Source organism: Papaver somniferum, chromosome 1, assembly GCF_003573695.1.
Source record: "Papaver somniferum cultivar HN1 chromosome 1, ASM357369v1, whole genome shotgun sequence".
NCBI lineage: Eukaryota > Viridiplantae > Streptophyta > Magnoliopsida > Ranunculales > Papaveraceae > Papaver > Papaver somniferum.
In genome coordinates this window covers 115,344,938-115,360,595 of record NC_039358.1, presented here as the reverse complement: position 1 = coordinate 115,360,595, position 15,658 = coordinate 115,344,938, and positions in this window count along the sequence as shown.

Genomic DNA, 15,658 nt, shown 5'->3' with positions numbered 1-15,658 from the left:
CGGACTGCATCCACACTAAAATTCTAATATAAACTTGCTAGGTAGATATTTCATCCAAGTTTTTCTGTAAAGGAAATCTTCAAACTGGAAGTTTGATAGCACTATCTACTTCCCCGTATACAAATCTACAATTTCTGATGAACTTTAATTTGTCACATATATACATGCGTTGTAGCACTGGACATCACGTACCTAGCATGACATGTACATATATGGTAAAATTGACTGATAAGACCCACTTAAACCTTCTCTTTTAACTCCTAGCTTTGGCATTATGAATTGCCTGCTTAGTATTCACTTAAGAGTGTTGTCTGCTTAGTTTTCATTTAACAATTAGATTGCAAGCTACTGGTAATTATCTACGGAGATCAACACTTTAAATGATGTCCCTAAGATTATACCATGACATATATAAATACTTATGTGGGGGTGATTATGCATTGTAAGCCAATGTTTTGTTTCTGCCTTCCATAGTGAATAACTTAACTTACCCCTTGTTTTAGTCGGAAAAAGTTCTCCGGACCCCGGGATATTGGCTTCCGCCAATAGTGAACTATTAAGCATCGCATCCCGCGCATATTCGACACTATAGCCTGCAACTAATTCAACTTTCACTTCTGTTAACCTTGAATCATGAACTACATTCAATTCATCAGTTAAGACTCATAGTTTAACTAGGTCAATAATCGACCACACAAAATACGTCTGCAAAGCTGACTTTCACATGGGACATCAATTCATGTCACATGGGGGGATATTCACTAGGGCCTTGGTCTGGTGGCCTACAGCACGTGCGATGTGCAATACATCCACGATGAGAAATGTGAGTAAGTCGTGCTGGCAGTTGAAGGAGTAAATGGATAGTGGATGGTCAATCAACCAAGTGTCTCATGCAAAGCGGAACTAGTTTACACATGATTTCCCACTTCCCCATTCTTGCACTATCTTCCCTCTGCAATAAATAGATTCCTTAACCTATGATATGAACAACTTAGCAAGAAATGAATTTAGCTTATCAGATATCAGTCTCTAACAACCATATCAAAACATCCAAAAGATTTCTCTCGTCTTACACAGAGAAATCATCTTCAAAGCAGTTCAACAAATCACACATCAATCAATCAATCTCCACGCATTCTCAACTTCCCTCCTTACATACTAACTCTTTTTTTCCTTGTGACCGAAATCTGGAACGACCAACATCTTGGTTTAGGACAGAAACCTACAGATTAGTCTCCCGAACTTAAAGTACTCTCGTTCAGTATATTTCTTTAAAGTTTTAGATGATTTGCTTCACCGGGTACTTGCATATTCCACCACTTTTACAAAAAAATCAGTAAATCGTTTTGACCTGCAAACATGGTGTTACTAGAATCAATCTTCTAACATTTGTGCAAGCCGAGCCTTACAAGAAGTCCAATATGTAATCTAACTCATATAAACAAAAAATATACTTTTCACGATTACTAAAAACGGGTACCAGCTTTGCGAGGATGGTATCAAGCCTAACTCAAAAACATATATGCAAGGTACAATACAAAATTATCAAAAATTAAAAGGCTATATTTTTCAAATGGACACGCAAAGGTTTAAATGTCGAATCCCATTGAACCCATTTTACTTCTGTCTTTTTTGTCTTTTTTTCTGTCACGGGAAAAAAGTTCCTCCTGAGAATAAACATTAGCAAACCTGTGCTTCAATTTCTTTTTTGGCAAACTTAGAGAGAAATGGATATGGTTTGAAGCAGAAATTCCAGAGATGAAAAAGAGAAAATCATGTCACCATAGTGGTAATCATCGCTATTATTCCCACTTTTTCTTTTATTTGCTCTAATTCTAAAACAAAATATCGATTTTGTGGCGTAACTTGAAATCGATTCCAAAACCGAAGGTTTCAATCTGAAATCTGATTATTATTGGCGCTAAAGTAAGACATATGATAAGTAAACTTGGTTTTTGGAGTGGTATTTTTGAGATTAGTCTTAGTCCCATGTTGTATGGGTTGTCCATGATCTTGCGGTTTATAAGCCTTGGGCAATCCTAACCTTGCAAGTCGGTTTTCGAGGTGAGTTAGGCCCATGGATTTTAACATGGTATCAGAGAAGACTATTTGTGTTGAGTCATTCGACCGCACCTTTACTCTGTGTCACCCGATTTATTGTCCACGTGTTAGACCCAACGAGGCTAATCCTTATGACCACTCCACTAATTGCCAATTTATTTTGAGTTGGATGCCCATACTCTAACAGGTATGAAGCTTGATTGTTCTTTATTATCATTTAGCTAGCTCTAATTATTTCATTCCTATCGTTTATTGGAAGAAAAAAAAAGGAATTTACAACAAAATTGATTGGTCATGATAATATCTATGTATGATTCTTTCGCTTTTGTGAACTATGTGTCTATGAAAATGTCCAAGTTACATCCCGACTATTTAATTTCAATTTCTACATTTTTTATTATTATTTTTGTATATTTTATGTTTTTTTGGATACAGTAAATTTTTTTTAAAATAATACTCGATAATATAATAGTCTCGCTAAATTAATAAATTTTTCCAGTCCCGACTCGGACCCTTAGTTCTAAAATAATAAATTCGATAAAATTATAATATAATACATTTCAAAAGTTCCCCTTAAACATTAATAGGTTCCAAATATTATATAAAATAATAATTCCATTATAAAATAAAAAATAATTTTCATACACATAAAATTTTCTCAAAATATAATTCAATGTTGGTTTGTTTTTCTCTGAAGTTCAAATTAAATAAATAATAAGACATCCTAGTGATTTAGAAGCTTGTATTGTTTGCGACTAAATTGAATTGTAAATTACATGTTAAATACAAAAAATTTCTGTATAAAACTCTTTTTCATGGAAATTATTAAGATTTATTATTTTAAAAACAAATGCATGTCATTCTAAAAATATTTTTGTTAATGTTTTTTTTATCTTTTTCTATATTTTCCACTTTTAAAAATCTATTTCGGTACTTATCCTAAGATACTTTATTTTTATTTTTTTAGTATGGAAATTCTCATTTTTTTCCAATTTTTTTTTTAAATTAAAAAAATAAAATAATTATTCTTTAAATTAATATATTATTATTATATGTATCAAATAATAAATTATTATTTTATCGATTAAGTAATATCTCTTTAAAATAATAGGATTTGAGTGGTCCGAAACCTATTATTTTATAGATGTTTTAATGTATAGCTTTTTGGTACAAATTTGGATTTTGGACTGAAAAGAAATAAAGCCAAAGATTTTGGTGGTTAACGACTTGAAATGAAAGCTAAAAAAACGGAAAGAAGAATTTTTTCTTTTTTACTTTCATTAGATTATTTTTATTTTATTTTTATGATTATATTTGTTTTTCTTTTTAGAAATTTGTATTAGGAAATCTTTTATTTTTGTAATCTTTCCTTTTTTATTTTTGAACTTTCTTTTTGAACTTTGGACATTATTTTATTTTTAAACCTTACGGAAGGGTAGTTAAATATTAAACTTTATAGGGAAGGACGACAATTACGATTCTGTATCGGCCCCTTGGGTTCGTACACTGGCATTGGAGTCAGTGGCCTGAGTCGACTTCAACGGTTCATCCCATGTCTGGAACGAGAGGTAAGTCTTTCTAAACACCCGCAAATCTCCTGTCAGCGGTTTTACTGGACGCTTTCGTAATGCATATATGTTGAGGTCTGAATACGATTTTAATTTTTAGTAAAGGGAAAGGCTTGGAAAATATAACATAAGGACTCGGATTTCATCACCGTTTCATTCTTGTCAGCCTTTTTTAATCTTATATTGGACATACCTTGTTCTTTACTAGGAATTAAAACCATATCCAGACCTCAACATATATGCATTAAGAAGGCGTCTAGTAAACCCGCTGACAGAAGATTCGCGGATGTTAAGAAAGACTTACCTCCCGTTCCAGACAGGGGATGAACCGTTAAAGTTGACTTGGGCAACCGATTTCTATGTCAGTGTACAAACCCGAGGGGCCGAAACAGTATCGTAATTATCGTCCTTCCCTGTGCAGTTTAATATTTAACTACCCTTTCGTAGGGTTTAAAAATAAAAAAATGTCCAAAGTCCAAAAAGAAAGTTCAAAAATAAAAAGGAAAGATTACAAACATAAAAGATTTCCTCGTACAATTTTCTAAAAAGAGAAAAAAATAAAATCCTAAAAATAAAATCTAATAAAATCAAAATAATCTAATGAAAATCAAAATCTTTGTCTTCTTTCCGTTCTTTTAGCTTTCACTTTGGCCCCAAGTCTTTAATCACCAAAATCTTTGGCTTTATTTCTTTTCAATCCAAAATCCAAACTTGTAGCAAAAATCTATACCCAAAGAAACGTAAAATAAAACAAAACAAAAATAATAAAAATAAAAACCTAAAAACAAAATCTAAGAACTCTAAATCTAAAGACAAGTCCGCGTCGGCGGCGCCAAAAATTGATGAGATTTTTACAGTAGTAAGAAAAGGGTTCATTAAAACTTGTGAAGATTTTTTTTATTTTAGACTTAAAAATAGTTTTGGAAATAATTAATTAAACTAATGCGGACTGAATAATTAAATATAATAATAATTTTGAAAGACTAAGACTAATGCTAAGGATTCCACCACAATGAATGAAACGAAGGTACATTATCTTCTTTTCTCAAATGTCAAACCCATAAATAATAGTTGTAAATAATAAGCATGATTCATCAAAACAATTTACTCAAGCATCAAACATCAAATTCAATGACAACTATTTAAGAAAATTTGTTTTAAACAGTATGATAACGAAGAAAAGAGAATAAAAAATTAATTATGAAACTCAAAGCATAAAGTTACCAATCAAGAATCCACCACTGGTTTCCTCTGTCGCCTTAGTTACGTGGAAATTAGCCCATCATGGTGTAAACTCTCACAAAATATTGATTCATTGCTCAAAGTGTTTACAAATGATGAAAAAGAGAGAAAAATAATAAAATAGTCAACGTCTTTTTCTTCGAACCCCACGCTCTCTCTATGCTCCAGTGGCTCTCCCCCAACTCCTGTTTATATTAGCACTTGATATCTTTTCAAATATCTTCCATAACTCCAAAATCTTCATCTTTTTAATGGAAAATATCTTCCAAAATAATTTTTATTTTATTCTTCACAATGTTTCTTTCTCCAACTTAAACTCTCTATTAATAGATAAATCAAATTTTGGAAAGATATTCTCTCTAATTACACAAAATATTTTCTTTTATTACACAAGATTCACATAAAAATTCCTTTTCAAAGGATTTAAGAAGGGGTGCCACTTATCAAAGACATGGGTGCCTTTAATAATTTTTTTCCGGAGGTGCATACATCACTTTTCGAACAAATTTTTTCACAAGAGTTTATTTCTCCAAACACACCTATAAATACATAAAACATCATAATAAGTACAAAAATGAGCACTAAAAAACTAGATAATTGAGATCAAATCAGACACAAAAATGTGTCTATCAGGCGGTTGTCTTTGAGGCGATGACCGATGAGGATAAAGATCTATGGTCCTATTTGATAGATTGCAAAGACGTGTCTCGAAAAGAACTAGTAAAGAAGGATCAGATGCCTAAAAAGGGATATAGTCCCAAGGGGAAAGGCGCTACTCCATCCAAAGTCGGTGGTCAGAAAGGGACACCGATCCCTTCTGCTTCGGAGGGAAAAGCTATTGCGACAAAGAGTAAGAAAGCTCCTTCTGCACCACTTCCAGCGGGTGAGCGATTACTAGCCAGCTGTACGTGAGCCTTCGATTCCCTTCAAAGTCAAGTCGCTCTGCCTGTTCAAGATGATGACTCGTCCGAGTAATCTATCAAGGTTAGAAGATGCGCTTATTTTTCTCTCTGGATCAAGTACTGGGCCCCTCGACTAGTTGATGGGAAGGTCATACCTCCTCCTCGAAAAGAGAATACCCCTCTCGTTGAGCGGGAAGTTTTCATATTATTTTGGCTTTGTCACGAAGTCTTTAAGTACAGTCCCCGAGATACCATCAAGAGCGAGCTCATGCCGATCGCTGTACTGATGTCACGTGGTGTGTACTTTCCTCTTGCTCCAATGTTCTTGGGGGTTTGTATCGTCAATTAGATTTGTTTTTTTATGGTATTTGCCGAGTGAATGGCATCCATGAAGTTGAGATTTTTGTTTCATCCTCCTTCATCCAGGCATGGGCTTGGGAACTTCGAAGTATGCTTAAAAGAGTAACCAATATTTTTCGAATGACTTTCCTATTAAGCTCGTTACTCTATCGGTCTTGTTCTAGTCAGTATTTTAAGCTTAGGTTCGCGTAGGTATTGTGTTCCTAAGGCGGGCAAGAAGAGAACAGTGATGAAATCTGAACCCTTATCTTGTATGGCCAGTCATTTCCCTTTACTAGGAAATTAAAGCAGTTGTATTCAGTTCCTCGAAATATATGCAAACGAAGGAATACAGTAACTCGCTAGCAGGGGATTCGCGAGTGTTTCGACAAACTTACCTCCCGTTCTAGACGGGGATGAACCGTTGTAGTCGACTCGGTCCACGACTCCTATGTCATGTACGAACCCGAGGGGCCGAGGTGATATCGTAATCACCATCCTTCTCTGCAAATAGTTTAATATTTAAACTACCCTTTCGTAGGGTTTAAAAATAATGTCCCAAAGTTTAAAGTCCAAAGTCCAAAAAAATAAAGTACAGGGGAAAAGAAAAGTCTAAAAAAAAAGTAAAATAAATAAAAATAATTAAAAATGTCTCTCTCTTTTTTCTTTCTCTCTTTTTTTTATAAAAAAGAAACTCCTCTTCTTTCGCTCCTTTCGCTTTGCCTTTTACTCCAAGTCTTTAAGTATTCACCAAAAGCTTTGGCAAAATTTTCTTTCGCTCCAAATTCCAAATTCTGTAAGGAAAAGACAAAAACCCAAAAATGTAAAGAAGAACAAAAAAAAATAAAAAAAATAAAAACCTAAAAAAATAAAAAAAAAATCTAAAAACTCTAGCCTAAAGACAAGTCCGCGTCGGCGGCGCCAAAAATTGATGTGACTCAATAATGTTGTAGTAAAAAGGTTCGTTGAGACTTGTGAAAGCAAAAGAATTTAGACTTAAAAATTAAAGAAAACTTAACTCAAAATTTGGTTTCAAGATAACCAAGACACTAGAATCCACTATTACACATGAATGAATGATGTCAAATATTTCATACTCTAATTAGCCTTTTAATCCTTTATATCTTAATTCACAAATAATCAAACATATTCTCAAATATTAATTGTATTCCCTAAGCATAAATTATCTAAACAAAGCATAACCTATCTAATTGAATCACAACTGTAGATGGTGGATTTTCAAGAAAGGCTAAAATTGTAAACTCGTAATTATATGAAGCTCTGATTCAGCAATCAGACGTGAGTATTGAGACACGACTCTCTCATCGAATTCTCAACGGATAGTACTTTCTCTCAGAGTACATGTGGATATGTAGTCTCACGACCGGACAACGGCATATCTCAGGAATACTGAGTACTTTCAGTGATTATTTCTATATAGCATCACGTGATGGACGGCTCCTAAACAGCTTGCTCTGCTAGTACAGAGCGATAACGTCTTCAGGAACAAACAACGAGTTTACCCTGACTATATAAAGGATATGACTTACCGACAAGCTCATATCGGGATGATTAATGCTCCTAAACAGCTTGCTCTGCTAGTATAGAGCCACAAAGTTAATTATTCATAATTACAATCGCTCCTATTCCATGGTCGAATCCACGAATGGTCCCATGGAATGACAATAACAATTGTTCTGATTCTATGATCGAATCCACAACTTGATCTCATAAAATAGTAATAACTATATTATCTCATTACTCCGATTTCATGATCGAATCCACAACTGGTCTCATAAATGGTAATAGATAAACCTTAATTACTCCGATTCTATGGTCGAATCTACGATCCCATGGAATGGTAATGCTCACTTTATTATTCTGAATTCGTAGTCGAATCCTCAGCTGATCCTATGAATTAATAATAAACATCTTATTACTCAGTTTTGTGAATTATTCTCCACTGAATTCCACAATTAGTAATAAATAATCAACAATCGGGCGTATGAGTTACCTCTAAGTAAGCCCCGATTCGAAAGGTGAAGGTGTATTCAGCGATGATACACTAACAGTCACCGCACGAACGAGTATTTCAAAAATACAACGAAACCACGAACCTATGCGAAATAGAGAAGAAAATAATAAATAATTAAAAATATTGACCAGGATGCTGGGAGCACGGACACACGACCGACCGACCGTGTCGTGGTCAATCCCACGCCAGTTTTATATTTTTAATGCATTTTATTATTTTCCATGATTTGATGAAAATTCTCTCATTTTATCAAATCTCCTTCGTCTTGAGGAAACTTCTCGGTTTCATGGTACTTCCATAAATCCATAAAAAATAATATAAAATTAAAGAAAGGAGTGTGGGGCGTGACCATTGGTCAACCGGCCATGCCTTGGTCCCAACTGGCCCCACACCCACGGTTCCTTATTATTTTATTATTATTATTATTATTATTATTATTTCTCTAATTTCATGAAAAAACTCCTTGATTTCATGGTATTTTGCACAAATCATCAAATAATAATAAAATAAAATAAATTATGAAAACTTGTGGGACCGGGCCTTGGTCGGACAACCATGCCCTAGTCGGTCCCACACGCCCCTTTGTTTTATTAATTTATTATTAGTTTTCCTTGAATTCATCAAATTCCTTGATTTCATGGTATTTCTCTCAAATTAGGAAAAATTCCCTCAAATCATCAAAATACCTAAAAATATTAAAAAATTAGGAAAACTCGTGGGACCGGGCCCTAGACGGCCGGCCATGCCTTCCACGGTCCCACACGCCCTTGTTTTTTATTATTTTAATATTTTTTGCTTCCTTGAACTCATGAAAACTCCTTCAATTCATGGAAACTCCCTAAATTCACCAAATTTCTCAAAATTCATGAATTTTTCATAAAATCATTATAAAATTATGGCTCGTTCGTTTCAAGTTTTTCAAATCCCAGGAATTGGATTATAGGGTAATCCAATTCCTAGAATTGGATTCCAGGAAATAGATTCCTTAGTATAAGAAAATATGTTCGGTTGGGGTTATTGGATTACCGAAATCAATTTAAATGAAATTGGTGAACAAATTATACCTTGAAAGTTCTTAACAATTGAATCAAAGGGAAAAGATGATAATCATGTAGTTGATTGAGTCGGGAGAAGAAGAAATTGGTACTGTTGAAAATGAAAATTACAGTTCTTGTGGAAGAGATTATTGTTCCTGAGTTGATGACCGATTATCACAAAGCCGCAAATCCAATTGAGATGATAATTGGTCGTTTAATTAATAACTCCTGCAACAAAATAAAAAGAAATCAAAACCCTAAAAACAAACTAAATGAGCAGTTAAAAATGAAAAGGAAATTACATACAGATAGAAGATGAAAGACATACATACTAGAAGTTAAAACCCTAACCTAATCATCGTAGATCTCAATCTCTCGTTCTTCAGTGGTTTTATTCTTCTTCTCTCTCGATTACGAAGAAATGGTTAGAAATGAAAATTGAAAAACAGATCGAGATTTTGTTTTCAGATGGACAGTTTGGTAATTTAAGCTCAATTCCCCTTGTTTTCTCCGGAATCGAATTCTTTTCCACCCACCCAGTGCTGCAATGGAATAGAGCTGATAGGAGGGAATCGGATTCCCTAGGAATCCAATTCTGGAAATTTTATGGCTGTTCGGTTCAAGGAAATTGGGCCTATTCCCTTGGAATCCAATTCCTGGGCTCCCAATTACCCGAAACGAACACGCTATTAGAGAAACTCATGGGACCGGGCCCTAGCCGGCCGGCCATGCCTTCCACGGTCCCACATGCCCTTGTTTTATTATTTTAATATCTTTTGCTTCCTTGAACTCATGAAAACTCCTTCAATTCATGGAAACTCCTAAAATTCATCAAATTTCTCAAAATTCATGAATTTTTCATAAAATCATCAAAATATTATAAAATTAAGGAAAAGGCACCACGGGACCGTGGTCACAACCGGCCGACCATGCCTTGACTACGGGGGTCCCACGCCTCCTCATTCCTTATTTTATAATTATTTTTCATCATCTCATGGTGTTTTCCTCAGTTTCGTCGAAACCCTAATTTTGGCATATTTTCTCGAATGGATGCTCAATTGCACGCCAGAAAATATAAAAATTCTCAGGACTGAGACGCGGACGCCTTGGGGACACGAGCACACTATCTTGACCGACCAAGATTGGCTCTTTGGCTCACGGAAGCCGGTCCCATCAATTTTCACAGTTTTGACCTAATTTGCACAATTGCTCGTATTAGGTCCAAAACTCTTCATAACACTTTGGATTTTCATGAAGTGATTGTCAGGCGGTCATGTGACAACCCAGGGCCGGTTTCATGACTCCATGGTCGGTCCCTCGCCTCGTCAATTAATTAGGTTTTCTCACCTAAGGCTCAGACGAGCATTTTTGAATACATGATTAAGCCAACATTTAATCATTCTTCCACCAACAAATCGTCAACTCTTCAGGAGTTCTTTGTATTTGCTCACGTGAGCATATGAACACTACATGGTTGATACACGGTCCCATGTAGTCGCTCCCTCCTTCGTCCCATGGTTAAAATTCTGACGAACCATGAATTGATCATGAATTGATCAAATTAGGGTTTCTGAATCCAAGGATCATCATTCCAGATTCCAACCTTAATAATTTTACGACGACCTCATGGTCATTAATTTTATTAATTATGCTCGGTTCAACGACCAGTATTCTAATTAATATTTTTGGTACGTTGCCAGTAATCCATCAGACGGGAAACACATGCTCAGACGACCAAATATTCAACAATCCATCACATGAGCAGCACTTGCTCAGATGATAAATATTTATTCCAACCAAGGATTATTGGTTCAACAATCAATATTCAACGATCCATCGAATGAGCAATACTTGCTCACTTCATCGTAAGAACTATACCTCTGTCTCATGACATGTTCAATTCACGAGTTTCAGAACATCCTGTTCAACTCAACAACTACATGGACTCATCGTCCCATCAAACCACGAAGTCATCAATTGACTAACAAACCACGAGACGTCAATCATGTCACTTGGGGGGATATCACTTAGGGTTTTGGTTTGGCGGTCTACGGCACGTGTGTTCAAACACACGATGGAATGTGAGCAAGTCGTGCAATCAGTTGAAGGAATTCACAAGGTAGTGGGTGGACAATCGACCAAGTCTCCACACGTTGAACAACTGGTTTCAAACACGATCTCCACTTCCCCACTCCTTGATTCCATCAACTGTCACACTTCATGGAATCATGGTGTCTACAATCCCAGCAATATAAATAAGTCTCTGAATCATGATTGAATCGGCATCATCAGTATCATCAATCTCACGTCTCATCGACAACACGAGATCATCAACTCATCAATTGAGCAACTACTCTCAATTGAGCAATTTCAATCACTCAGAGCTTATCGTATTCGGAATTCACACACCTACCATCTTTGATTACCATCGATTCCACACATTTCTCAGCTTCCCTCCTACAGATCAACCCATCCTCTCTTGTGACCGAATTTACTCTGGAACGGTCATTGTCTTGATTTAGGCCGGAGTACTACAGATTGATCTCTCGAATCTAAAGAACCCCCTTTGCAGCGGTGCATCTGTGTGAGGTTTAACATTTCGCTCGGTTTGAGGAGTCTCCTCCGTACGGTCGTCTCCTCAATTCCTTAAAAACCAGCAAATCGTTTTTCCCCATCTACAAATTGGCGACAATATTGGGAGATTAATCTCTCGGTTGCAATCTAACAATCTCACAAGATGGTTGGTCTTAGAACTAATTCAACTAATTTAGATCCGAATATTTCAAACGACAACATTCCTCATGTTACACCTGGCGGCATGGAAGGCAGAGGGATCCCGACTTTGGAAGAGTTGGCTCAAATCTTAGAGGTCCATACCAGGATCATGAAACTGATGAAGGAGACGATAAACCACATCCTCGACTTTCTCATCAAATTAACATCCGAGTTAGGCGGTACCTCCGCTCCAGAAGTCTCAACACCGGGGACTGAAGCGTCATCTGACCCTCGAATCAACAGCTTCACCACATACGAGAAGCCGGTGGAACAAGAGGTCACACATTTGATCGAAAATCTATGTGAACTCCTGCACTTCTCCAGGGATCAACGCACAGACACATTTTCAACACTCAACCAGATATCATACAGCGTGCAAATAACGCCACCAGCACCATCAGTTGAAGAAGTCTCCCTAGTGCCTGAGCATTCGATCGACAACATCTCTTTTGGATAAGAAGATCGCATGACGGATGAAGGACACAACCGAGCATTGTATGTCACTGGTTTCATCAAAGGCACCGAATTTAGAAGAGCTCTTGTTGACACCGGTGCTTCTACCAACATTATCACCATGAAGACTCTCAGGATGGCCAGGTTCCCACAAGGTAAAATCGTTCGCTATCCCATCCTAATGACAGGATTTGAAGGAAGTCAAAGCCATACATATGGATATGCATACATAGATTTGAGGGTGGGGCCGATTCGATCGAAAGCGAAGTTTCATGTGATCGAGCAAGAACCTGACTACCATATAATACTGGGACGCCCATGGCTCCATGATAACAAGGTGGTTCCTTCAACATACCATCAATGCATGAAGGCCCTGCTCGACAACAAGATCGTTTGCATTACGGCTTCATCATCTCCTTATGCTCCCGTCTATGATACTGAGTTCCTTGGATCTCAAAAAGGTATCACGGAACCTCCAAACAGGATTCACAGTACTCCACTTCCAAGATGGAAGACTATCGAGAAGGCTGATAACGATCCATCATCCTCAGCTGCTAAAGTGATCAAGTCACCTACTACACCGACTAAACGCCATAATGATCAAGTCTCAACTCCAGGGACAAACTTCACGACCGATCGAGACGTAGAAGGGAGGGTCATTTATCGCTGGCGGAAAGATTAGCAATTAATCGGGAAGAACGATGAAAAGTCTCCCCACCATGAAAAATCGTGTCAGAGTGAGCAATCACTTGAAGAAGTCCAAGATGACCCACGACAACTACATGACGGCACTGAATCTACCACTGACGATCTTGAAATAATCAACATTGGGGCTGAAGACGATCCAAGGCCAATCCTGATCAGTTCAGCGCTATCACCAGAGGAGCGGACCGAGCTGGTGAAATTATTAAAAGAATATCAAGATGTCTTCGCCTGGACGTACGAAGAAATGCCGGGTCTGGATGACAAACTCGTCACCCATCACCTGCACAACGTCCCTGGTTCCAAAGCTGTCAAACAACCGCCCAGACAATTTAGACACGAAGTCGAGGAACAAATCAAGGTCGAAATCCAGAAACTGTTGGCAGCAGGGTTCATCAAACCTATTCTTCACCCAACGTGGCTAGCAAATGTGGTACCTGTTAAGAAGAAAAATGGTCAAATCAGATGTTGTGTCGACTTCAGGAACTTGAATAAATGTTGTCCGAAGGATGATTTTCCTCTACCCAACATTGACATGCTCGTCGATGCAACCAGCGGTCACGGTATGTTCTCATTCATGGACGGCTATAGTGGGTACAACCAGATCAAGATGTATGAACATGACGCCAACAAGACTGCGTTCCGTACTCCCATTGGGAATTTTCACTACACCGTGATGCCCTTTGGATTAAAGAATGCTGGTGCCACCTATCAACGAGCCGTGACTGCCATATTCCACGACATGATGCACAAGAAAGTAGAAGACTATGTTGATGATGTGGTGGTAAAATCGAAGACTCTAGCATCTCATCTCGAAGTTCTAAGGCAGGTGTTTGAAAGGTGTAGAGAATACAAATTAAAAATGAATCCTTTAAAGTGCGCATTCGGAGTTTCTTCTAGAAAATTCTTAGGATTCCTGGTCACGACTGAAGGGATCAAAGTCGACCCCGACAACGCAAAAGCTATTACCACCATGCCTCCTCCACGTAACGTGAAGGAACCACAAAGCTTTATGGGAAAGGTAAATTATATTCGACGCTTCATTCCGGGATTAGCTCAACTCATTGCTTCATTCACGCCTCTGCTGAAGAAAGGAGCAAGCTTCACCTGGACAGTTGTTCAACAAGAAGCTTTCCATAAAATACAACAAATATTATTGTCACCGGTAGTCATGAGGTCTCCAGTGCAGGTACGAGCTCTGATTATTTACACAGCCTCCAGTGACGTCGCCATCGGCGCACTTCTCGCTCAGGAAGATGACGAAGGCGTCGAACGACCGATTTACTACTTCAGCCGCACAATGAGAGATGCTCAACTCCGATATCCAAAGGCCGAAATGGCATTCCTGGCATTGGTACATGCAGTCCAAAAGTTCAGACATTACTTACTATCTAACAGGGTCGTACTCATCTCCAAAGCTGATCCCATAAAGTTCTTGCTATCAAAGCCAGCCTTGATAGGAAGAGCAGCGAAGTGGCCACTCCAGATGTCAGAATTTGACATAGATTGCACGCCACCTAAAGCCATCAAAGGTCAAGCGGTCGCAGACTTGCTCGCCGCTTTTCCAGGGGAAGACACAACAACACTATATGAAGAAGTACCCGGCAAATTCCCAGACATCTTGGTCATCAAGGAAGAAACATGGCTTCTATACTTTGATGGATCTGCCACCCCTAGTAGTGACACCGGAGGATCGGGCATAGTGCTGGTGTCTCCATCTGGTGAAGTTTTCTCACATTCGTTTAAGTTGGATTTCCACTGCACCAACAACTCAGCGGAATATGAAGCCTTCCTATTAGGATTATCCTTGGCCAAGCAAGCAGGAGCAACACACCTCGAGATAAGGGGAGATTCAAAATTATTGGTCAACCAGATGAATAGAGCGTATTCTCTCAAAGAAATCACACTTGCTCCATTCAGAATCGAAGCTCGCGACTGCGGACCTATTTTACTGAAGCAACGATCGTCCATACTGGACGGACTAACAAAAGACATGTTGATTGCCTAGAAACTCTCGCCTCCAAGCTGCAATTTGAAGGAGCACAGAAAACGATCACTGTACAGAGACGCACGGTATCATCAACTTGGCTCACTCAGATCGAAGACATTCCAGCGAACGATTGGCGAGCACCCATCATTCATGAATTGATCAGCTCTATTTCAGAAGGCCAAGTCAGCCTCAAGAAATTGAAAAACTACTTCTTGCTTCATGGAGGTCTAGACTATCGAAACCCTGATGGATCTCTATCACGATATCTTGGGAGCGACGAAGCGGAAGAACAGCTCAAGCGCATACACGAGGAAGTCTGTGGGCAAACGTTAGTGATAACACTTTATAGAAAGCTTCAAAGAATGGGGTACTACTGGCCATCCATGGAGACTAAATCGAGAGCTTTACAAGGATCTTTTCCTGATTGCCAAACACCTCCTCATCACTTAGAGGTTTTGACGATCCACCACACTGGGGACTGGAGGGAGCCTTACATCAAATACCTCTGGGACAACGAACTACCATTGGAAAAAAAGCAAGCAGTCAAATTCATT